This window comes from Mustela nigripes, chromosome 15 (genome assembly GCF_022355385.1).
Source record: "Mustela nigripes isolate SB6536 chromosome 15, MUSNIG.SB6536, whole genome shotgun sequence".
In the NCBI taxonomy this organism is placed as follows: Eukaryota; Metazoa; Chordata; class Mammalia; order Carnivora; family Mustelidae; genus Mustela; species Mustela nigripes.
In genome coordinates this window covers 32,754,607-32,780,562 of record NC_081571.1, presented here as the reverse complement: position 1 = coordinate 32,780,562, position 25,956 = coordinate 32,754,607, and the positions used below count along the sequence as shown (strand labels likewise).

The following is a 25,956-nucleotide window of genomic DNA, read 5'->3' as shown; positions in this document are numbered from 1 at the left end:
TGGTGGTAAGCTAAGAAGAAAGAGTAGGTGAAATCTAGGCATGTGTGTTGCAGGGGTTGGGGAGGGAGAGGTGATGGGGAAAACATTCCAGGCAGAGGGACCAGAGAGTGTGACGCTGAAATCACTACAGCTGAAACTGCATATGGTTTACAGTCAATAATCACACCAGGAAGACATGGAGGTCATAATAATAAATGCACAAATAGTAGTTTGCTAGTTGAACAAACACTGCATTAAATTATTGAATAAATGGCAGCTGTTTCATATCTAGACTTCAGTAATCATAACTAATCTTTTTATGTGATTGATAATACTTTGTTCAGGTTATGTTTGGGAACGTGAATATTTACAAGATGAACTCAAGAGTAAAATGTAAAGATGATGAGAAAGTAAATTGGTAGATTCAAAAAATTATATTATCACATTTAACATCTGAAACTCATTTCCCTCAAGCCCATAAAGCCTAACTTTGTTTGTTCAACAGTCTGTGGAAGTACAGTCACTCAGTCATTTATCAAATATGGAATGAACGCCCAGTACGTGCCCAACAATGGGACAGGTATGAAGAATATACAGATGAAAAGGTATGGTGCCCTCTAAAGGAGCTTGTTGTTTCATGGTGAACTAGTCACTAAAGGGAGAGTTATGTGGGAAATTGAGGAGGAGCATGGAGGGGAGTAACTCAGACATTGTTAGGGATCGACATATTCTTAAAGATTTGGAAGAGCAAAGGCTGTAAGAGCGATCAATGCACAGAACAAAGAAAGCCCACTGGAACCATGAAGAAAAACCAACAGCTATTGAAGAAAGAAAATATAATCATGATACTCTACTGGACTCTGAAATGTAAAATAGTCAAATACAATAACATAATCATTCCACTGCTATAACTAAAAAAAATCTATTTAAAGAATGGAGGGAGGAGTGAGGAGTAGATTATGAGAGGTATATGATTATACTAGAAAGAGAGCAAATAATACCTAATGTTAATAAATCAATCAATAACAATAACCATGCAAAGAAACAGTGAAAATAGTTCAAAGCCCTTGCCTCTGTGAGGTAGGCTGAGAGTTGTAAGTGAGACAGCTTCTATTCCTCTCACAATAAGCCACTTTGTAATCCTGGGGATTTATTTTTTCATGTCCATATATTACTTTGATCATTTTTAAGCAAATACTGTTTTTAAAAGAGACTATTACAAAGAAAACACTGCATAACCTTTAAGGCACAGTAAATAAATCAGTAAACGAATAATAAAAGGTGTTCGTGAGGTTATAAGGGAGATACGATGGGGACTAGAGGGAAGGAAATACGGGTCCATAAAATGCTGCTGCACAGCTATTCTAGCACCTAGTCTAGTGGGTCCCTAACTAGAGAAACATGATGGGATTATTTCCATTTTCACCGAGAGCCATGTTCTCCTGTTTCTTTCCTATCTGGTGGGATTTTCATAGGCCCAAGGCTCTTGGCATGACTGATCTGTTGCAATGCCATAATTGTGTGCCAGCTGTGTACTCCGAGGGCATTTTTCTAATGTGAAACACAAGAACAGGTGTGGCAGAGAGGCTGACATGTGAAACCTCCTACTTACCTAATCTTTCTGCTCTTCTCCTCATAAGAAATCACTTTAGAGTGCAGTCCCATCTCCCACATTTTGTGGAATGATAAATACACCATAAAAAGAAAAACACAGGCGTTTTTGGGAAAGTCACTGCACATGTTCAGTTGTTCTAGAAAGTTCTCTTGGGAGACATTTATTCTAAGGACATTTTCTTCTTCATAGAAAGGTAGGCAAAAGTAGGCTAATTCTCAAAGTGCTGACGGCCACCTCAGCCCCCTCCAGAGAGCAATGCAGTCACTCACCTGTCTTGGGGAAATGTGTATATTTAGAGTGAATCTTCTCTCCTGAATTCTCTATATGAAATAACCATTTACCTTTGGGTGAATTTGAAGTATCTATCACCCCACTTGCCTTCTCTCGTCTGTTCTGCTTCCTCTGGGTCCAAGAGCATTAATAGAAAGCTATCGATCATGTTGAGGGAAATGCTGAATAGGTTACTGAGAGTCAAGGGGACCCTACTATCAAAGGGCATGAAAAAGCAGCCAAGCTTCCAACTCAATCAAGGATTTATCTTCAGAGAAAGGTGCCATATATATAGGCAAGGGCTACTTTCCGTTCCTTTCCAGGGAAAGTAAGGTGGTGACTGGTTCAACACTGCCCAGTGCCAAAACCTCCCCATGAGGGGACTAATAAGAGTTTGGTAAAGCTTTACCTCTTGCTCCATGGCTTTTAAATGACTAGCCAATCAATGTTTTAATTTGACCCCACTATTTTCCACATCAAGAGTTGCCTTTATCTTATGAAGACATGACAAGGAAGACAGAGAGGGTACAGGTGAGGCTCAGCAGGAGTGAAGGGGTAGTGACCACAAGCAATCCATATGGGAACAAAACTCCCTCCAAGAACGGCAGAGTTTTAGGACCCCTGGGTGGCTCAGTTAATCACCTGCCTTCAGCTCAGGTCATGATCCCAGGGTCCTGGGATCGAGTCCCACATCAGGCTCCTTGCTCACAGGAGCCTGCTTCTCCCTCTGCCTCAGCTCCCTCTGCTTGTGCTCTCCCTCTCTGACAAATAAATAAATAAAATCTTTAAAAAAAAAAAAAAAAAGAAGAAGAAGAAGAAGAAGAAGAAGAAGAAGAATGGCAGAGTTTTGCCAGGTCTCGGAGGGCAATGAAGGAAATCTGACCCTATGTTTTCTTTGCAATGAATTGTCCGTTCCTCTGCAGTCAAAACATCTACCACTACTGTCAAGGTAAGCTGCTAGCGACAGCACAGGATTTAGAAAAAGAGGGCATTAAAGTACATGTATAAGAAAGCAATGATGGGGATAAGGTAGTTAAAAAGCACAAACTTACAGCTATAAAAGAACTAAGTCCCACGGATGGAAGGTACAGCACATGACACTGTTAACACCGTACTGCCTTTCCAGCCCTGGCCCCAGACGTAGCAGCCACCGAGACGTTGACGCCCATGAAAAATCATATCGCCAGTTACGAAGTCCTTTTCAAGGAGGGAGTGACGGTGGCCAAGAAGGATGTCCATATGCTCAAACACCCTGAACTGGCAGAAAAGAATATGCCTCATCTTCATGTCAGACCATGAGCCTACGTAAAGCAATAGCTTTCCTGAAGGCATTTCCAGTGATAGCTTACCAACCAGTGTACCCAAGATCTGTGATTTCCTCCACCTGGCCCCTGAGACGTGCCTGCCACTCTGTGCCCCAGCCATCCCGAGACCGGCGGACCCCGGCCCAAAGGTCTGGAAAGCTCCACAAGCCTCACCAGAGGGAAAGCTGACAGAGACACCTGCGGACAAAGCACTGTGCCCCCTGCTGCTAACAAGCGAGCTGAGGCTGGGACCGGGTCAGCAACTGAATTCCACTTTACAGGTGGATGTGGTCGTGGACGTGGCCAGCCACCTCCGTAAAGCTGGAGGAGATTGTTGTGTGTTGAATACATCTGTAGCAATAAATAAATAACGCTGTATTATATATCTGCGAGTTGCTAAGAGCATAGATCTTGAAGTTTCCCCACAAGAGAAAAAAATTGTAACAGTGCGTTGTGGTGATGGATGTGAATTAAACTTATCATGGTGGTCATTTCCCAGTATCCACAAATACAGAATCATTATGTTGTACCTCTGAAACTAACATAATAAGTCAATTAAATCTAAATTTAAGAAAGAAAGAGAGAGAGAGAGAGAGAACAGGAGAGGAGACAGAGGGGGAGGGGAGAGGGAAGGGAAAGGAAGGGGGACTGAGGGAGAAAATGCTTCATAAAGCACATAGATGTGCCTGAGGTGGCTTTAGCACAGAGCCCTGAGTGCCGGAGACCCTCCTGGCAGAAGGCGACTCTTCCCAGGCTGCCTTCTTCCATCTTCACCCTGATTCAGGGAATGAAGGTATGGCCATCAGGAGTGGTATTCCTATTTCAACTGATAATTTAAGAAGATGCCAAGGCTCCCTCACTTTCTCAAAAGCTGACCCAAATTTCATTTCGTTCACCAGCTGTTCATGGGATACCTTCTCACAGGTGCTTCCTCTTACCTAGAGTCCTTTCTGCCCTTCTGCTGCTACAGACTCAGCTAAGGCTCAGTTTCCCTTGAGAAAGCCGGACCTGCACCCCATAGGTTTGAGATAAGTGCCGCTGAGAGGTGTCACACAGCATCCCAAACTTCCCCAACTAGCAGTATGGCAACATTTGCTCTTCTCTGCAGGGAAACCATTCCTTCCAGAAGGGCAGTGATCAAGCCTCTCAGTCAAGGCCCAACTCATCGCAGGCATGTGATACGTGTTGGTGGAATGATGTATATGAACTACTGACCAGTACTATCCCTGGCAGTATGGAAACAGAAAGATGAATTCTCTACCTGAGCTCAGGGTCAAGCATCTGGGATGAGAAAGAGTAAAAAAATACACACCGATTGCTACACACAGGGCACTGCTGGAAGTGCGCTGTGTGTGTTAACTCATCTATGTACTAACTCATCTAATCCTCGTGACCTTACAGGTAGGAATGACCATCAGCTGCATTATACAGATAAGGGAACTGAGGCACAGAGTGACTTGCCTAAGCTCCCAAAGCTAGTAAGTCGCTGACACATGGTACAAGCCCAGGCAGCAGGCTCCTGAGCCCAAGCCCTTCCCCACTTAGCTGCGTTACCTTTCAGATCCCAGATGAAGACACCATGCAGCGTGAGTCACACCCACCCTGTGGATAAAGTGAGGTACACAGTGCTCGGGAAGACGGGAAGGATAAAGGTTTCTGATGTCAGACCTTAGCAGCACCCTCCGTCCCCTTCTTCCTCTCTGCCCCCAACTTAATAGATTCTGCAAACAACTGATTTTGGAACCAAGTTCAAAGTCTCAGAACCTATCAACACCTGATCAAACTCACTGCCCCAAATTTAAATGGGAAGCTGAGGTTCTAATTCTAATATATTTCAGCATATGGCCATAAATTGCTTTGTGAGTGGAGCTGGTCAAAAATCCTTTACCTCTCAGATGAGAGAAAATAAGCTTGCTAAATATTACATATGGCACAACCTGACATAAAATATTTTTTAAAAGAGGGCCTCTTGTTCTGACCCCTGTATTTATGGGCTTAAAGACTGAAAAGGTTTAAGATGAGGTGTTTTTTTTTTTTTTTTTAAACGTTCAGTTTTCCTTTCTTTCATTGCTGTGAAAATAAAGTGGCAATTCATGGCCATAATGGGTAATTCCACTCTGTGCCTTCTAGAGAATAAGGAAGAAGGAGCCCTCCCTGGCTGGTATTCATATATTCCTGCAGGGCCAGAGCCCGTGACCTTGTGACCCGCAGCCGTTGATGGGAAATGCCCAAAGGTTCTCATTCTTGTTCAGCCGGCTCACCCAGCATTTTAAAAGGACAATGAAAACATTCCTGGGGCTTCTGGGCTTCTTAACCCCATCCCACTAACGATTCATTCTATCTTTGAAGAGGTCAGCATTTATTATTGTAATATCATTTTCATACTTCTTGAGAGCAGAGTGACTAAGGGAACTGAAGAAAGGAGATTCTCTGGGGTGGAAAAGCCTCGAGAGGGCCAATTCCATCGCGGACACTCACAGTTTGGGGTGTGAAACGGGGGTCTCTGAGAAAGGTAACTGTAGGTGTCTTTATAAACTAGAAATTCTTATATTGAGATTTTCAGACTTCAGAATTTCAAACATTTGCTTTTCCTTCCTCTTGCATTTCAACTGTAGAAAAGACATGAAAGGGTATTTTATTTGTCACGTCCAGAGAAAAGGATGACATCCACATAAGTCACATTCATTTCCTCGGTGGAACAAAGACAGCATTTTGATGCAGAGGAAGTCAGGATGGGAAGGGGTCCAGAGAGATGGAGCACCGAGATCTCACTCTAAAAATGCCCTTCTCTTCTCTTTTTCAGGGCAAGTCTCACTTTCAGAGAATATCACTCCTGCACTCCTACAACCCATGCCAAGAAAACCTCTCCTTTTCAACTTCCCTTTAGGCCGTCAAGCCTAATGCATGACTATTTTCCAAGAATTCTAACATCCTCGCATCGTCCACTGAGGTCATCACGTCCTTCGTGGTCATCAAGTCTTCCCTCTAGGAGTGACTCCTTCCTCAATGCCATTATCATCATCACCATCATCATCAACATGACTCCCATTTGTAGATTGCAAGGGGGCTGGTCAGCATTATTTCCCACCGAAATTCGCTCCTGACAACAGCCTGGTGAGGTAGGCAGTGCCACTCCCACTGGAGCTGAGCCTCAGATTGCTGGGAACTTAAGATCCCAGCTAACAAGGAGCAGAACCAGGATTCACCCCGGAGACCACTGCTTCCAGCACCGTAAAGGCCTGCAGCCAGCCCTCAGCAGTACCCAGAGGGGAGGCTGGCCGTTTAGAACCCAGAGAGAGCTGAAGTGGAAGAGGAACCCAAGGAAACTGACCCTGCACTTCTAACAAGCCCCTGGCCGCTAAAGACACGGCTCCTCCAAGGACACCTGGAGCAGCACAACCTCTTGCCTAATGCATGATTCCCCTGCACAGACCCCCAAAGAATGAAGAAATTTTAAGAGGGGCATGTGGGGGGGGGGGACTGATGACCCAGAAGTTCCTAGAAACACCAGACGTCAGCTTCTGAAATGGAATGAATACCTACACCAGCAGATAAGTACGTTCAAAATTCTGTACAACGGGTTTTCCATGACTGAGAGTCGCCTAGCTGCATCCCAGTTTATGTTCAGTCAATATCAAAACAGGGCTAGAAATAGCCCCCAAACGCATTTGGTAATGGAAATATACACTGATCCTTAACTTGAGTTGTGACACATGAAGCTTTAATTATTTACCAGCTCTTAATGCCTGATCCATAATTAATACCAGAATGCACTTCTCTCCCTAGCTGCTCCCTGATTGCTGCCGTGGCTGTGGATTAGCATATCAAGATCAAATTCATCTTTTCTTAGGAAACCCATGAATATGTATCCAGCTCGTTGAAGGAGAAGTTTAGAATGCAATTTGCCAAAGCATTAAGGAACTAATAGGAAAGGAAATTGATAATGGTCACCTTCTTAATTTGAATTAATTTCATTAAATCTAAATTAAAAATTAATAAGACTGGAAAGTTTAAATGGGTCGGTTCCACACTGACAAAATAGCAAAATCGTCAGTAAGTTTTAAAAATGTCCCTTGTGAAATGATTAGAAGTAATTCCAGCTTTGTCCATAAGAGCATAATTTGCTAAAACATAAAGACTGTCCCTGAGATGTTACTTTTAGAAACCAGAGTCCTGATAGCTCTGGTGGAAACTTCTCTTCCCAGGGTGGGGTTCAGCAGCCCTGGCCCCCCGGCCGCCGCCCAGGACAGCGCCCTGCCTTCCTGCCAGAATCCTAGCATACGGACTAAATACTTCCAGCATCGAAACCCTCCGGGGAGTAAAGCAGATGTTTGCAAGTGTGCCCATGGCATTCTTACAATGACCACCTCTCTTAGAAAGCAGGAGCCTTTTCTCAATAAGAAAGAGAGGATGCAGAAAAACAAGGAACACCGATGTAGGCCTCTAGTTTGTGAAGTGTGAAGGCAAACTCACACTTTGCAGGCCTGGGAGTGTCATGCCCACATTTTTCACGGCTCCCCTTCAAAGACAGATTGTAGAATTCTGCATCTTCTAAGATTTCATCTCAGCAGCATACAAAGTCAACATTCACAGACAGAGCGCAAACACAGAGCCCAAGTCCGTGCGCGCTTGTGTACACACACACACACACACACACACACACACACACACACACGGCTGGCTTCCACCGTCCACCTGCTCACATGCACTCTATCAGATGTGCCCGCTTCCTTCTCTCTCCAGCACTTTCATCCATGTGGGTGCTCTGTCTGCCTCACCCTCCCTCCGGCCGTTAGACCCTTCCTCTTCTTTTCCTCACAGTTCTCCTCTCTCAGGACACAATCCAAATATCTCCTGCCCTGGGGGACATCCACGACCCAGCCCCCTGCCCCCATAACTCAAACACCTGAGTTTGTTGCTCTGGGCCCTCCCCCTCCCCAGTGTCCCTTTTCTTTGCCATGGGCACCTCCATGAAGTGCTGAGCTCCTCAAGCACGAGTGAGTGAAGCTCCTGGCATCTGGAAATTCATGAATAGAGGTTAAGTCAAACAAATGAAAGAACAGGGGAATGAAGAACAAAATCCTTAGATGAATTCGTTTGGTCCTTCTCTTGCACCAAATGAGCTCCGTGCTGGTCAAATGTCCGACTAGACTGTGAGGCGAGCCCCCGGTGCACAGAGACAGCAGGGCCTTGTATGTCCCACAACAAACACATGCCCTACACATCAGAAATGTTCAGCAAACATTTTCAAATGGATGGGGGCATAACAGCCAGCCTCCAGCCTGGTCAGAACAACACATCACTGGGAAAAGCCCTGCAGGGGTTCCTGCTCCCCACAACCCCACCACAAGCATGTCATGTCCCGCTTGCAACCTCTCAGGCCTCCATCCGGACCACGGCTCCCACATTGTCCCTCCACAGCTCAGGCCTTGGAGCCTCCATCTTCTCATACTTCTCACGAAACAATGTCCCAGCATGGAAGGCAGCCTGGGACCACACGGCGAACCAGCCCTCCTTTGGTTTCCCTCCCTATTATTTCATTTTAATAAAGCTCTTTTAAATAAGCTGGTACCCAGACAATCGGTTCTCAGCAAATCCTGAAGGTGGCATTAGAAATCATCAGACGTAGCAGGCATCCAAAGGAGAGCCACTTTCTAGTTCGGTTTGTTTGTTTTTTAGCTGGTGTCCGTGCACGGTGTTTATCAAGCTGCTGCTGCCACTGGCCACCAGGCATCCCAACAAAGAGATTTGCTGTGCAGTGAGCTGATGACTGCCAGGGAAGGGTGGCTCACTCAGATCTTGGCTCTGACAGATCCCTGACAACAGGCGCACGGGGACTGAGCCTTCTGTCCCCACCACTTGCAGTCTGGATTCAATCTTAAGAGCAGATTTCCCCTTCTTAGCGAGTACCGTTCAGCTTGCCTATGTCACTGCCAGCCAGCCTTGGAAAGTTGCTCGGCCACCCTTGCCCCCTGGGTTCCCAGCTTCCCATCAGCTAGGAGGCTCTTTGTGTGTCTTGGAAATGGGACGGAAGGACCACCAGAACACTCCGCTACCTCACCCCTGAAATGCTGGGTCTGTGACAGCCCGGAACGCAGCACTTGCCCTACCAATACCAACGAGCGCCAATGAAGGCCTCCGTGTGTGCTACTATCTAGGACACTGGAATCAGGGCATCTCTCTGTGGGGCTTCTGGGGGCCCCTCCCTACTGGCACCAGGCTAAAGGATCATGACTCTGACCAGAGACCTGAGAGCCAATTCAAAGGTCTCCTGGCCTGTGAATCCTTGCATGATCACCTCCCCATTACCAACCTTACAAACAGAGTTGGTTACTCCCTGTTCTGTGCCCTCCTGGTATTCAATTCAGCTTCTTACTATAATCACACTATTTTGTTTAGGGGGCCTCTGAGGGAGCTGAGGACTGAGCTCTGAGAGCCTGATCCCGAGAAACATGTACACACTCCCCACCATCAGGAAGCAGAGCAGGCAGGACCTTCCATGCTGTGTGAACTACCCACTGCCTATGGCCTGCCCTTCCCATGCCATAGCCATTTTATCTTACCTTGTTCTATACACAAATTCTAGTGGTGAGAATAAAGGAGGTATGGGGGCAGGGAACAATTCTCTTGTCCTTAAGATTGCTCTTTAGTGAGGAAACAGACCCAGAAATCCACTGGGCTAAACTTACATGTGGGACATACACTATAACTTCCTCAGCCCCGTTCCCTACTGCAGAAAAGAGAAGGAGGTTCAGCTTATCTCCTCAATGTGTCAATCAACAAACATTTCTGGAAGCTTATTATGGAGACCACTGTGCGGGCACAGGAGGGAAAGGGAGAAAAAAACACAAGACATGGTCTGTATGCACATTAAATTTTGGGACAGATTGTAGATACAGGAGACCAGGGGAGGGAGTAAACTCATAGATGGAAAAACCTTCATGAAACAGATGGGATTTAATGAGTCTTGAAGAATGAATAAAATTTAGGTAAATGGGTGCCGATGGGAGAGTGAAGGGTGTTCCAAGTGGGTTGAACAGCGTGCACAGAGGTGGGAATGAGTCCAATGTGTGTAAGGAACAGATTCACAGGCTTTGCCTTTATTTTCCCTCCCTTGGTGCAAATTTTCCAGAGCAAGGAGGAGAATATAGGTCTATCTTGCTCAAGGTTCAGTGAAAAATGATACAAAATAGGGAGTCCCAGACACCTGCAGAGTCCTGGTGGACCGAGAAGGAAAAGGAAGCCACTGTTCTTCAGCAGCTCTGGATGAATGAGCCCAGCCCGCACGGGCAGCTGGCTCCCTTCTGGGGAAACATCTTGGTTCTGCACTAGCAAGGTGTGGGAGCAGCCCGAGGCGTGTGCTTGGAGGGAAACACTCAGCACCTCGTGTTTCCTTATCCAATACAGCCAGGTGGCGAGCTGCCAGAACATTCGCTGCCCGTCAAGAAGGATATATATTTTTATTCTCTTTCCTAGTGGGTTTGAGGGGATAGATGAAGGTTCTAGCTGAAGCTGGAATCTCCAGTTTTCCCAGGAGTCTCGCACTCACACCAATACGGCAAGGTTCACCAGAGCCATTAAAGATTCTGAACCTTCTAGCTGAGCGTTAGAAAAGAATTTTTTAAAAATCTAAGCAAACATCTTTCCTCCAGTAAAAATGAGCCCCCAGAAATGAATTCTCTCACACAAACCATTTCTCCTGGTTGAACATTACCAGCCTTTGGACCTTCGCTGAAACCAAGTAGTTTCACCGTCAATTCACAAAATACAATTATCCGCTGTCTGGTTTTCTGATAGCAATTCTTTTGTAGGTGAAAAATGCAACTGTTGAGTCTGCTATTGAGAAAACTTGATGCCAGAAAACAGAGGAGCCAGCAGCAGGCAGCTCATCAAACTCCAAACCTATTTTTCCCGGTGCCTGGGGAGTGAATTATCCATTGGATAATCTTACATGTGAAAAATGCACTTTTCGGTGCAACACTGGGGAAGGGCAGGGAGGAAAGGAAAAAAATGTGTGTTCTGTCTCTAGCTTTTAAGCACAATTTTCAAAACATTCTTGAGTTGCGACGCAGGAGTGGGATATGGAGCCCAAAGCAGGAATCCTGGAAAGATCTGCTGCCTTTCTCTCAACTAAAGAATATCAAAAATCCATTCGGGGCACCTGGGTGGCTCAGTGGGTTAAGCTGCTGCCTTCGGCTCAGGTCATGATCTCAGGGTCCTGGGATCAAGTCCCGCATCGGGCTCTCTGCTCAGCAGGGAGCCTGCTTCCTTCTCTCTCTGCCTGCCTCTCAGTGTATTTGTGATTTCTCTCTGTCAAATAAATAAATAAAATCTTTAAAAAAAAAAAAAATCCATTCATTATCTCATTTCCTTGGTTTATGGGTATGTAATTCCCACCTACAGGGCTGGGAATATTGAACACCATTCTGTTGTGAAGAAGAAATACTCTCCCTGGGAGCCAAGTGCTCACGTTTGTGAAGTAAATTACCTCTTCCAAGGTGCAAAATGGCTGGGATCCTACCATTTGGGCCCTGGAAAACACCCCCTTGGGAGTAATCTGCTCAACCACATGTGATAAATTCCGCCTATTTTTAGACTATCCTCTGGCGTGCCTGGGTGTGAGCCCAGGTGAAGAGACCTAGCCAACCAAGTCAATCAAGTTAACTTTTCCCTTTATTTTGTTGGCTTCTTTCTAAGTAATCCATTTCCCTTACACGTGCACACACCACTTCTCATCCGATTCTTCAGCCTCCATTCCTTTCTCCCTCAACCTGTCCCTCTCCTCCTCTTACCACTTTCCCAAACCCCCTTCCCCTTCACTTCCCATCAGATACCTCCTCCTCATCCCCCAACCTCTCCCTTCCCTCCCACTTGCCTCCCCAGAAAATGAGCCACAGTAAACAGAAAGCTCTGGCTTTGGGTACAAATAAATAGGAAGAAAAATTCATCAGGAAAAAACAAGATCTCTTCCTAATGCACAGTTAAACCTTCCAAAGGCTTAATGAAATTTTGGCACACATATGGCATGTGAAGCTTGCGTCTCAGCATTATAAATCTGACATCAACTCAGATATAATGATTTTGGCTCTTTGCCTTTCTAAAAGAAGACAAAATGTTTGCAGTCATTATTGGCATTACTGTCTAACAAGAGAAAGGAAGACTCTAATTATGACTAGACAAATCAGGAGCCAGGTTCATTTCATTGCAGTCCTGGGAAAACAGTGCATTGGGGGATATTAATGAGGGCCAGGGATGGATAAAAGAGAAATGTCTTTAATTTGCTGAGTGTCCTCAGCTACTCTTCCATCCCAGCGACCATGGATTACAGGCTTCCTTGCCCGTGTTAATGTCTCCACACTCTCAGCCCACGTGTTCCCTTATACTACCTCAAGGGTTTCTCCTGCTCACTCTGTAGAAAGGTACCTTTAAAAAATGTTGTAAGAAAATTGAGGAACACTGAAAACACTTTAGGAAAGTTACTGGTTTACAGAAATCTGGAAGAATTCCCTTTGTCATGGGACTGACCATGTCCTCATTTCTCAGTTTTAAAAATTCTGCTTTCCATGAGATTTTTCTCAAAATCAGCGTATACTGGTCACCTGGAAAGCCACATCCACCTGGGCAAGTCAGCAGCCTTCCCAAAGTAGACAAGAGGAGCCTTGCTGTTCAGGATCCCCGCTGGGATGAAGCAGCGGGAGCCATGGGGAAGCTGTAAGGCAGAGATCTTGCCATGGTCAGCAGCCATAGAAGATCACCAAGCATTTGCATTCCAGCAAAGAGGGGCCTGGTTTTATCCCTAAATCCGGGATATAGAGATACCTAGAAGTGTCCCTGCATGAGAGGAAAAACTGAGAATGGGATCCCCAACCATGAACAGCCACTCATCCCCAACCCAAGTGCTGGCTGGTGATAAGGGATCCCATGCCAGGACCCCAGAGAAGTCAGAAACCCATTTCCCAGCCTTCTCTAACTCAGATAGAATTTCTCGTCTCTCAGGAGCCCCACCCTAACACTCCCTGGACCCATTCCCATTCCCCACCAGACGGATCTGGAAATTTGGAGGGATTTGGGAGGAGGGAGGCATAGTAAAGACAAAAGCAACAGGCTCTATCCTGGTTTCAGCCAGGGACAGGACCAAAGGAAAGAAAGGAGGTTTACAGAAAGCAAACATTCAATCCAACAGCCTGCGTCACTTAAGCCCTAAAAACTGTAGACAAGAGATGGCAAAAATACAAATACACAGTACTGCCTCGGAAGGCCTGGGAAGGCCCAGCATTCGGCGATCTGCATGCTGCATTGTAAATCTGGACCGTTTCTGGCGTGATCATGAAGATAAACATACAACAGCTACTTACTAATGGGTGCATTAGCCATATCTCTAACTGCCTGTTCTCTTCTGAGGTACTTTGATGTCCTTTACTGAAAACCCAAATAATGGGTTTTGGTAATGTCGACTACTATAGGTTTGGTTTGGGGGGGGGGGGGTGGATGGGAGGTAAAATGGTTCAAGATCACCTATGACCTCAGATCACCTCCCAGTTTCTTCAAGCTGGCCTCACTCTGCTTGAAAGAAGCCTTTAAACTGACAATGGAGCTCATCCGTCTGCATTCCAGTTGACCGTTGCCATGGATAATTAGCCATGGCTGTTTATTTGTGTAACTTCTATTTGCCCGGGGACCCATAAGCTTATTTATTCCAATAAGCATTCACTGTATACCTGTGTACATGGGAGGAGAAAACGCATGACATTTTTACTGAAACAGACAGGAAGTTTTGGTTACTAAACCTACCTGCGACAGTAGTAAATTATAATCAGTTTTGGACTTGGTGTTTCAGAACTGTCTTCTATTTGAAAAATAATAAATAACGATATTATTTTAAACTCCAAGGACCAAGAAAACTTCACAGCTTAACTGGCTTTAAAGTAGCTAATATTTTTGTTCAAGAAACAGTGGGGCATGAGGCAGCTGAGGGAAAGCAGTTGCTTCCAATCAAGCATGATTTTGAATAACCAATATTGATTTAATGAGGTTTTACTCTATATCAGCACTTCAGGCAGCATATTATAGCTGTACAACCTTCCAAGGTCAAGCCCAGAGGTTTACCCCTTACCTGAGGTGGAAAATAATGAAATCCATTTTCCCCTGGGGAAAAAAATACCTATAAATCACATTTTCCATACCTCATGTGGCTGCCTCAAATGGCCCCACTATCCAACGTGTCTATCTGTCACTCCTTCGGCTGCCTCAAGGAGACTCCATCGGGCTCCCGGGAGAGAGTCAGCAGGACGAAAATGACAACTTGGGCATCAGACTGACAGTTTTGAGCATGGGCTGTGCTGCTGTGAGGCTGGGAGTTTAGGGAAAGGTTCTCTCTGTATGTCGGGGTTGCTTCTTTCCCCCCAAAGTAAAATGAACATGAGCCGTGAAAGTCACTCGGCCTAAAAATGGGGGCAGCCTCAGAATACAAAGGTTATTGGCAAGATGACACCTTCCACACTGTTCTTTATTTTCATAAATCAGGACTGTCAGCCGCAATGCCACCATTTCGAACTATTATGTGTTCCCTTATATTGTAATTAATGCAAATATGTAACATATTAATACCAATTGGTGGTCTTATCACATAGATTATAAATCACCCCTAGAACTCAGGGTCATTATATTCAAGTTGAATTCACACATCTCCCTGATAAAACTACCGAGTCTGTAAGGGACACTGTGCCCTGAAAGAAGGGTGAGGAGTTTGGGGGTTATTGCCAAGATCCTCCAAAATGGATTCAGGCCCTGTCTGAGCCATACAGGGAACAAGAGCTGTGTTCCAGGGAAGAGTAGCTGGAACAGAGTTAATGCTTTGTGATGCTGCAGGATCGCACACATTACTGCCCTGTTTCCACTCTGGAAAGCTGCTCCTTTGATGTTGTGCAACATCCTAGTGACCACTAGAGGGTGCAGCAAAGACGATCCGAGAGCTGCCCTCTGTGGGTGGTTCCGAGACAGGAAGGGAGCTGTCCAGGAACCAGCAGGGAGAGGAGCGGGCTTTAGGAGGCACAGGGTAACGGGGTGTGGGGGGAGGGTGCTGTGCATAGCTGTGGTTCCTGGGTATTGTCATCTTGGGTGAAACAGAAGAAAAGTCAGCAAATCCCGGCCAGCCAATCACCAGGTGTGGAAGCCCAGAAAGTAGGGACGGGAGTTCTAGCCAGCTAAGATCGCTGGAGAAGGGATTACTGTTGTGGCTTACAGAAAATGACTTCCTTGCTTTTCCTCATATATTGGTGAAGATATTATCAACATGTACAACTACATGTCCATTTCTGTGAATTATCCCTTATTATCTACTTTTATGTCATAGCTTCCACAGACGGGTAGCGTTAGAGATAACAGGCATTTTGAGGCACAGACCCGAGGGTATCTCCAGCACACCACCACCAAAGCCTTCATTCCCCTTCATCTCACGCTCAGCCATCGCCCTTCCACTCATTAAGCACCTGCTATGTGCTGGAGCTATGATCACAGTGGTAGGAGAGAGGAAAGACACAATTCCTGACCACAGGGAAATTACCAAAGTCTCCTTCTCTACTTCCTTTTACTCAGCATGTGGGGAGAAGATTATGGGAAATAAAATTTGAGGAAAATATTTGGGGGCCAGGGAGTGAAAAGCATTAAGCGTCCTGCCAAGGACTTTAGATTTTATCCCATTGGAAATGGGAAGCAATACAAGATTTTAAGCAGTTAATTTAGATCCATCTTTGAGTTTTCAAAAAAATCTGTTATCTAGGAAATGTTTTCCACTTTCTTAGTAATGCAATTAAAACACAAATGGCATTTTAACCTGTTGGACTACCAAAGCTGTTTTCCAAGACAACAATCACTTTGGGCAAGGATTCTTGAAAATTAACAGTATTATCCCTTACTGACAGGAGTTAAATTTGGCACAATTCTTGAGGTGAATTTGGCATATATATAAAATATACAAAATATTGCATCCCTTTTGATCTAAAATTGCTACTAATTCACATGAGAAATGGTAGAAGCCTAATCTAAAGCACAGACAGGAAAGTAGTAAGGTAAAGAAGAGAAAATTGAAAAAGCTTTATTCCAAGGACAGAAGCCATAAAAGCTGGTGACCAATTATATTGGGAATGATAAATAAGGAGGAATGTGACTCCACGGATTTCAGCCTAGGCAACTAGGTCCGTGTAGATGCTTTTAAATCACAACAATTAGAACAGAAAGGGGGATAAATTACAAGAGGGCAATTAAAAGTTAACTCTTGAACATTTAGGAGAACAGAGTGTGTAAGGGGAAATATCTGTGGGACACCTAAATGAGAAGCCTAATTGGATATAAAGATAGCAGGAGAGGGAATCTGGAAAGCATTTGTGATATTTAAGAAGAGTATTGCGTAGTAAAACCAGAAATCATATTGCAAAGACCTAACGAACAGAAAGCAAGTAAAGAAGTTGAAATAGAGGGTAGACCAAAGAGTTGGGGCACAAGCTTGAAGGATAATAGAATCCAGGGAATGATTTTTTTGCGCCTAAAAATTTATCAGTGGAAGTAGCTTGAGAGCTTAAAGCTGAGTGGGAGCACCCAGTGGAAGCGAAAGGAGAGAAGGGGAAATAATTTTAAGAAGGTAGGGGTAGGGTTGCCTGAGTTAACAAAGAAAACTATAAGATATTCAGCAAAACTTAAATTCCAGAACAGTAGTAATAATTTTTCAGCATAAGTGTGCCTCGTGAAATACTCGGGACATACTTGGAATAAAAAATTTTGTTGCCTTTTATCTGAAATTCCAGTTTAACTGGGTGCCCTGTATCTCATCAGGCAATCCTAAGCTGAGAGAGGACAAGGAGCCCACGAAGGACAAGTGGGAAGGGGTGTGGACATGTCTGCTTTGACAGGGTTGAGGAGACCACCAGAGGGAAACATATTTCAGAGGACAGCATGAAGCCACTTTAGGGACCTCCAGAAATCACGTTCCGTGTTTTCTCAAAGATGAAGGTCAAGTTATCTGTAGAAAGTGAGTGAGTCAGAGGATAACACAGAGATGTGATGGGGGCACGTAGAAGGCAGGATCATTGACTGTGGAGACTGGAAGGGGCAGCCAACTGGGGAAAGAAATGCCAAAAAGCGTGGAGGGCCCACTGGCTCTGGAAATGTCCGCCTTTACTGGACAGAGTGAGTAAAATGAAGTTCAAGCGGGAGCCAGGGCGAAATGCAGGACCTCAAAGACCATGTCATGGGGTTTACATTTCATTCTCCCCAGCTGTCGGGAAGCCAAGTCAGTGAGAGGTTTTGCTGTTGTTTAAGCCCCCTTTGGCTACCTGTGGGGAAAGAATTAAAGGTGAGCAAGAACAGATGTCTGGGGAGATTAGGTTAATGTTCAGGAGAAAGATGGAAGAAGAGAGAGAGACAGACAGCCTGGAGAGAGACAGACAAGAGAGATAGGGACAGACGGAGAGATTGAGAGAGGACACTGAAGACCGAATCAACAAGACTTGCCAACTGATTGGATTTGGGGAATAGATTAGGAAAAAGTGGTAAAGGAGAGATGTTTAAGATAATTCCCTAATTTCTGACACAGAACAAATGTGTAAAAGAAAGAACACTGAGATACGGAAAACAGAAAGAGAAACAGGATTAGCAAAAGGGACACCACACACACCCAGCCTTGGGCCCTCGCGTCCCTTAGAACCCTGAGAAGAAGGAGAGACGGCCTGGGTTGTGGCATACCTACTCTTTGAGAATTTCAACGCTGAGCAACTCACATTCACCTCTGAACTCTGTAACAATGCTACTAGCTGTTATTATCTACATGTGGCAGGGTAATATTTGGAATTATTAATTAGTTTCCTGTTTTTCCCCCGACTAGCTCACTTTCTCCAACAACCCTAATTCAAGCAGCTAGACCAGTCAATCCTCACTTCATTAAGGGGCAGATCATACAGGACAGAACACGGAAGGCAGAGAGGGGGAGAGGGAGGGAAAGGAAAGGATATTCGAGCATTTCGCTCTAAAAATCCAATGTTCTTACAAGACTCAGGAGGACCTGGGCATAGGTTAAATGTTTGAATGGAATGACGTTTCAGAGCAGAGCTTTCCCTGGAGACTAGAAAGCTTTTTTATTTTTTATTTATTTTTTTTTTTTTTTCTGGCTAGGGAGAGGGAAGACAAAGACAGGCCTGACAGCCTGGATTTTCCCGGGCCCCGGAGTAGGGGTCCCACACCTACTGCCCAGCAGAGTCCCGTGGAGACCATAAGGCCTTCAGAGAAATATGTATAATGAGTCAGAACAAGAATCCCTTAGCAGCACGCCCTAGCTGTACCTGGAAGGAGCAACATTATTACATGGGTCTCACACAGAAGATGGCATTAAAAGAAAACCACAGGATGTGATAGATCTACATGGAGAGGAGCAAGGGACACCCCAGGGGCAACCTGAGGTCAATGGGTGACCAAGATCCAGATGGGGAAAGATGAGCTCTCCCAAGGGGCTGACCATGTGACAAAGAAAGAAAAGTGAGGATGGTCCCTCATTTAGCTGTGACTAATTTACTGCAGACACCAACAGTGCGGAGTCTTCTAATACATATAAAATTGTTATTGGAAAATTTTGAAAGTCACTTTTTTGTACAACTGACATGGATGAGCTGATGAACGGAAATTCAGTGCTACCTCTTACCTGCCGTAAGTGGACAAACTCGCTGGGGAGCTGCTGAGTCTTTCCACAAAACTGAGCAAAGGGAGGAGAGAATGAAACACCCAGGTCCATTGCTCCAAAGCTCACCTGCTTCCCACCACCATGACTCGTGACTCCTTATTCAAGGAGAGCAGTTTTCACCCTCCAACCCCTCTTCTTTTTCTGAAGTATGGACTTCCGTTACCGATCAGCCTCCGAAATGGTGGGAGCTGTCAATGCCAACCACCAGGAGAATGCTTCCAGATCTCAAGACCTAAGAAGTCTTCCAAATTAGGAACTTTCTCTGAACAGTCAGTTACTGGGATGTGGTGGCTGTCAGAATCACTAGACCAAGGAATGCAGTAAAAACAACAATTTGCATTCTTAAAGCCCAGATAATGCCACCAGGAGTCAAACTGAGATTTTTATGCTGCCATTAAAGCAAAGTATCAGCAATCCCTCAGGGAAAGGGGAAACCAAGAGTTCAAAGGACACATTAGCAAGTTTCTCAATTAAATGCCAAGCAGTAACACAACTTTGTTTTTTAGCACCCTCTTACTTAGCCATTTAATTTTTCTTGAAAAAGAAAAGCAACCCTCAGGGGTGTGAAACCTAATGCCTGTCTAAGCAGACGGAGCTAATGCTTTCTCAGAGAGGCTACTGAGCAATATATCTGATTATGTCTATTTCTGAACAGGAAAATTGATCAATTAAGGGAAAAGGAGGTTTGCCAAGCCAAACACTGAGGGAAAAAAAAAATTTTTTTTTTTTTTAAAGCTTCAGGCGATGCTCCTGCTGGGAGCTAATGAAAGTTCCACATAAGAAGTTAGATTCCAAATTGGAAGCCATCAGAGTTGTGTTCACTTCAGTCAACCAGAGTGAGGGAACGTGTCCTGGAAAGATGGAACACGAGCGGTTTTTAAACTCATTCATGGAACTGCAGATGAGCTTACAGTGGGGCCCTGAGCTCTACTAGCCCTGTAGGGAGTTTCTTTCCAAAACTTTCAGTCCTCAGAGAGCAAGGCAGGATGAGTGTGTTAGCTGGCCTTTGTGGGCCCAGCAGAGCACACCAGAGAGCTCCACGCTCCAGAAATCACTAGGCTGTGTCACCTGAGCAGGTGTCCTGCATTTACCCGCCAACTGCGCCACTGGTGACCAGTTCCCTAAGCATGGAGAGGAAGGATGCACATGTTGACACAGCATACCACGAAATACTCTGGGTTGTAGAAACGAGGGAGGCTCGTACTTTGATCAGATCAAAGCATATATCACCTGAATGCGAAGTCAGGGCCTCTGATCTCTTCTCACCGCTGCCTTTCGTCAGCACCCATCCTGTGGTGGGCACCCAGTCCGTGCCTGAATGGCCACAGAGACCTACCGGAGGTCAGTTACTCTAAACCCCCAAGTGCTAATAAACTCGGCGGTGGCATTGCCTTCCAGATAATAAATATCAGCAGAGTAAGACAATGCAGTTGAAAAGGTTGGTGAGGAATCTGTGTCTGTCTGTCCTGGGAGATCTTTGGGAATAGGATAAAATCCTGCCTGTGAGAGTTGGCAAGTGCTCCTGTCTAGGGAAGAAGGAAGGAAAGGAATGGACATAATGACTTGTCATCTGTCGGACACAACTCTCTCAGGATACACAAACTGGCAGAAGGCAAACTTTCTCTCCCAGTTGTCCCTGTGGCCTTGTACAAATGAATTAATAAGACTTAGAGCTCTTCTCAGACCACTCCACTCCTAGCCTCAAAGAGTCGAATAATTAATTATTAGCTGTCTTTCCTCATTGGTGTTTCACACTCAAGGAATTATTTAATTTTCCATATCTGAATTCTTCATATCAAGGCTAAACCTGTTAACTTTTGAGAACATGACCCCTAGTCCTCTTCCCACTCCTCAAAACACACAGAGCTGCCTCCCACTATGTTCTGAACAGGAAAATTGATCAATTGTTCTGGAAAGTCAAGATGCGCTAAGCCTCAGAGAGTGGAAGGTGCTGTCCCAAATCTCAAGTTAGGGATGGTTCTGTCTTCAGGAAACTCACACACCAAGGTCAAGTTGTAGGCCTCACATCTGCTGCTAGCGATCCACAAATTCCTTTAACTTTCCCAAAGAAAACTTGAAAATTAGCACCAATCATGACATAGGACTTTGTAATTGCAAAGGACACAGGTTCACCAGAGGGCATTATCTCCCTTTTAAATGAATTTGTGGGAACAGCCTCCCAGGGGTAGGGACGGGGCTCCTGTCACTGAGCCCCATTGAGGCCTGGTCTGAATGTGCTGCCCACCACCGACCCCCCTCCCCCACAACCTCCCTGCCACCGTCTGACTTCAGTGCAACAGTTTGGGAACCATATGGCAAAGGTTGAGGTCAGACGGATAAAAAAGTTTCATTGCGCTGCAGAATGGTTAACAAACACTTGAATGTAAATTCTAACACATTGTGAAACTGTGGCAAACCGGGCTGAAAAGAGACTTTAGTTATGGCAGGAAATCTGTTTCTCAGCTCCACCCTACCCCTTCCAGTTCATTACAGGTATTGTGGAGAGAAAATGGGGTTTTGTGTCCTCTCTTGGCAATCTGCACCCTGCTTTTCCGCCAGATTTCTAATGACTTTTCAATGATGATTTAAGAGTTTTTGTGCCTGCAGGTTGTAAAGGGTTCCAGCTCCACGCTGCCCTCCTCTCGCACCTCGGAGACGGAGCCGTGCGCGCATGCAGTCCGCTCTCAGCGCGACCGGCTCCTGCCACCGTGCCCCAGTCTCGCTTCACCGCTTGCCTCCACGTCACAATGCCCTCTGGGGTCACGGGATCAATCTAGCGGCAAGAGAGACCCCTCTAGAGCCTAAGGCTTTACGCTGGGATTGGATCCATGGCAATTTGTAAACGTCCTTGGTGGCACAGCCACCCCAACCTCCAAAAATGAAACTTCCCACCCCCACCCCCACCCCTCCACAACCCCAGGCAGGAATTTGAATTGAAAACCAACTTTCTCTCTCAAGCCAGCAGCTGCTACTCAGAACACATGTGCGCGTGCGCGCACACACACACAATGGGGCAGTCCCAGTTGAAAAATCCTGAAAGCCTCTGCCCTCTCCCTTGAGGCGCAGAGCTGGAAAGCACAGGGGTTTGCGGAAGCTCCCTAGGACATGAAGGCTTTGGGCAGCAAGACCCTCGTAGGATGAGCTGGGAGCACCTAAACTGACTCTAGAGCTCACTGAGAGACCTCTTCCTCAGCCAGACACCCGCCACTGCCCTCCATCTGGCCGCTCTTCTTCCCTGCTTTGCCAGAATGGGGCAGGGGCAGGGCCACCTCTAGCCTTTAAGGGACTCATGTCTAAATCAGAAAGAGCATTTCTTCCCAAGCCCACCTGGGCAATCTCACTCCCTACCAGGGTGCATGGTTGGCCAGCAGCACGAACTGGATGTCAGTCCCCACTCATCCCCTTGGCCCTTGCCCACCACAGGCACCCAGGCAGTGCGCTCCTCCCTTCTCTGCTCCCTACTTGTCTTCTGGAGAACACCTTCTCTCTCGTGCCAGAATGCCTGCTCTCCTGCCCCCTCCAGCGGCTCCTGATACTGCAGGATGCGGAAATGGAGACACCAGTGCTACACCAAGCCTTTTCATTGGCACCTCAGGCTAACCTGGAGTCACTGGGCCCTAATAAGCCCACAGTCCATATTATACTCCATAGAATGTCTGAAAGAGGAAATTCGGGCCTTGGTTTTTCCAACCAAAAATAGGAACAATAAAAAAATCACCATCTTTTTCATTTTTCTCTTGCTCTTCTGGAAATGACACACTTGTACCTGTCATTTTTTTCTCTGAGCACACACATCTTGACACCCACCAGTGACAGTTCTCTACATCCCCAGGGCCTGCTACATAACAGTGCATTTACTGATGAATTAAAATAATGGAGGACGGCAAGATAATCGGTATTCATCACTTGCCCATTGTTTACAGCAGTCCACTGGGCATTTGTCTGTTCTTTGTTGAGTTGAATCCCTTGGCTACAATTAACTCATGGGTCTGGTAATTTCTAAAATCAAATTTCTTTCGAAAAATTCCCCACTCAGTGATCTAAAATGTCCTTTAAATATCATGCAAATAGCATACGTTCCTATAAATATAAGATAAGAAAAAGAATACACGGGCCATGCCCAATGTCGAAAATAAAATGGGTACAATGATTGCATTGAGAAAAGAACCCACACTCTCCTGGGGAAGGATGTGATAATGAATAGGTTGATGACGTCAACATCAAGGTTCCTTTGCCCCAGTCTTTTGGCTCCCTTTAGTCAGGCAAACCTGGTAATTACCTAAAGACATTTTGCTTTCTTTCTATTTCCTACGCGCAAAAGGAAGGAGTTGGGTGATAGAAATTGACTGGAGTTGTTTTCTCTTCCCGGGAGTCTTCAAATTCACTTATATTAACTGCAAGTGAAAAGCGGGGTGGGAATGGATCCTATGAATGGGCAGTCAAAACTGCAAAGTTGAAACCTTTAAGATGAGTTCTTTGAAGACCTACATCAGATATCAGCATTTACTGTAGGGGTTTCTGAACTTCCCAGCACATCTTGTGAGCTTCCCAACCAATCATTTTAAATTGGTCAATGAGGGAAAAAAAAAAAAAAAAGGAACCCCAGGCTCCTGAGGTTGCTAGTGACTAGGCACACAGAGATGGTGAGGCACTGAGTGGTATGAGTGAGGCCGGGCCAGGCAGAGGAACACAGCACACGAAGCTGCATTCAGGGGCCAAATTATTTATGAGAAAGCTTGTGAAATGGCTCTTTTCCATCTTGTTAATAATATTTGAATAGAAATGGAAACTTTTCAGCTTTTCAAAAAGCAGCCTGGGACCTTCCTCCACCCCTCCTGGATTCTCCCCCGACTCACCTCCTCACCCCCCCATCAATGATTGATAGCCAAGGAATAGGCGCTGTGACAGTCTCTTTCTTTGCTTTCTTAGCCTCTTTTTCCTCCTTTCTTCCCCACCAGGCGGAAAAAATAGGCAAAAGGCAGTGGGAGGGGGTGACGGGCCTTTCCACTACAAGCCCTAGAAAGAAAGCTCCCTCAGCAGGGAGTGGGGAATTGAAGCATCCATCAAGAGCACTTTGGAAGTGTTTGCCCTGGCCTCTGGGGGGGGGGGGGGCTCCACTGATCCCCACACCTCATTCCCCTCGTGTGCCTTGGCTGAGCCCCAAGGTCTTATCCGGTTCTCCTTCCTTGTCCACACACCGCCAGCCTGCTGCCTCCTTCCCACTCTCCATGCTAACTGGAGGAGAGTGAAGCAGGACAGAGGGAGGAAGGCACCGGGAGAGGCTGAGCAGGGCTGAGTATGCTCTGAGGGCTTGCTGGGGCTTTCGCAGAGAGCTGGGGACTAGAGACAGGCGCCAGCTAGACTGCCACCGCTCCTCGAGGCTGTGCTAATATTATTGCTGCCTGTAATTAAAATACGGGCCTGCTATAAAAAGAACTTTTCATTTAAAGGTTTGATAGAGATGCATTAAAGATCCCTATACATGAATGAATTCATAATGGCCAAATGACATATTTATGCCACGTACTTCGTTATGCCTTAGCTAACTCCATGATTCTAATTTATTTGCTGGTAAAACACCATCCCTGCTGATGTGCTCTGCTGAGTATACTTCTGTCAAATACCTAGTCAATAAACAGACAACATGACATATAAATAACAAAGCCCATTGTGGGCCACAGCTGTGGAGTTCACCTTCCTGGTGACAAAACCCTGAGCTGCTGGACCTCGCCCCACAATTCGCTCTGTGGGAATATCCCCTGGAAAGACTGCAGGCCTCTCCCTTCCCCCCATCAGTCTCTTAGCAACCTAATTCAACCATGAGGCCATGGGCTTCACTTTCGGTTGACTTTGTGTATCCCTATAACCTGACTTCCTTCAGGTTCAGGGACTCTGAGAACACACTCACCAGAACTACCACTGAGCCTCTATGACGACTGCCTGTAAGATTTCCTTATGTTTCTGACTCCATACATCGTTGGCAGGCATCTTTTCAGTTCTAAACACCTACCAGCAGAACTAGTGACCATAGCTACTGCCACCATTCACTGAACACTTACCCTGGGTCAGAGGCTTAGGAGACCTCACTTCTGTGCCTTGGATAAGGCTTTAAATATCCATAGCTCCCCTGTGTTGATTAGAAAATGGCACATTGAGAAACTGGAGTATCTTGCCCAAAGTTGTGCTACAGGATGGTGGCAGACACAGGACTTGGAACCCAGATCTATCTCCAAAGCCCACACCCTTTATGGCACATTATGCTTTCTCCAAGAGTAACGCTCAATGGAGAAGAAGAAGAATTAATACTTTCCTGTGTTCTGTGCAACTTTTAAGTACTTTATGTATACTTACTAATCTAATTAATGATGTAGGGTTATTATCCCCATCCTATAGATGAGAAAGAAACACAGAGCATGAGTAATTTTCCTAGCTGAGTCACACAGCTGGTTAACGGTGATATCAGGATTTGAACCCATGCAATTTCTCCACAGACTGCACTCTGGATCAATATTTTGCTCATCTTGCAGGCTATGAATCAGACCATGAGGGCACTTCTCTTGAGAATCCAGTGGCTTCTTCCAGAATTGAGAATTGGGGCCCGGGGGAGGGAACGGTGGAGAGAGCAGAAAGAGGTGCCCACAGATATATGGGAAAGCATGCTCTGCATATGTGTAAAGAGTAGTCCTGGAACCTTCTTAGAATTTCTTCTCTCTACCCACCAGCTCTTTTCCACATAACCTCCTGCTTCTTCCCTTTTCTTTTTCCTATTACCTGGAGTTGAGCCAGATTTCACAGGTTAAAGACACAGTCCTCTGCCCTTAGACCAGGCACCAGCTAAAGTTCAAAGATCTATAGGCTACACTCACTTCTGACCCACTCACTACAAATTGGGGCATTCCCACCACTCGCTCAGGTTCAATAATTCACTAGAATGACTCACAGAACTCAGGAAAGTGCCATATTGATTATTACAGTTTTATTTATAGCAAAAAGATGCAAATCAGAACCAATCAAAGGGGGGGGCGCCTGGGTGGCTCAGTGTGTTGGGCCTCTGCCTTCAGCTC

At 45.6% G+C, this 25,956-nt stretch overlaps 1 pseudogene; it reads left to right on the top strand.

The window, feature by feature from the left end:
- The first annotated feature begins 525 nt into the window (after positions 1-525).
- LOC132002653 (small ribosomal subunit protein eS10-like) lies at positions 526-3,487 on the top strand (annotated as a pseudogene).
- The last annotated feature ends 22,469 nt before the right edge of the window (positions 3,488-25,956 follow it).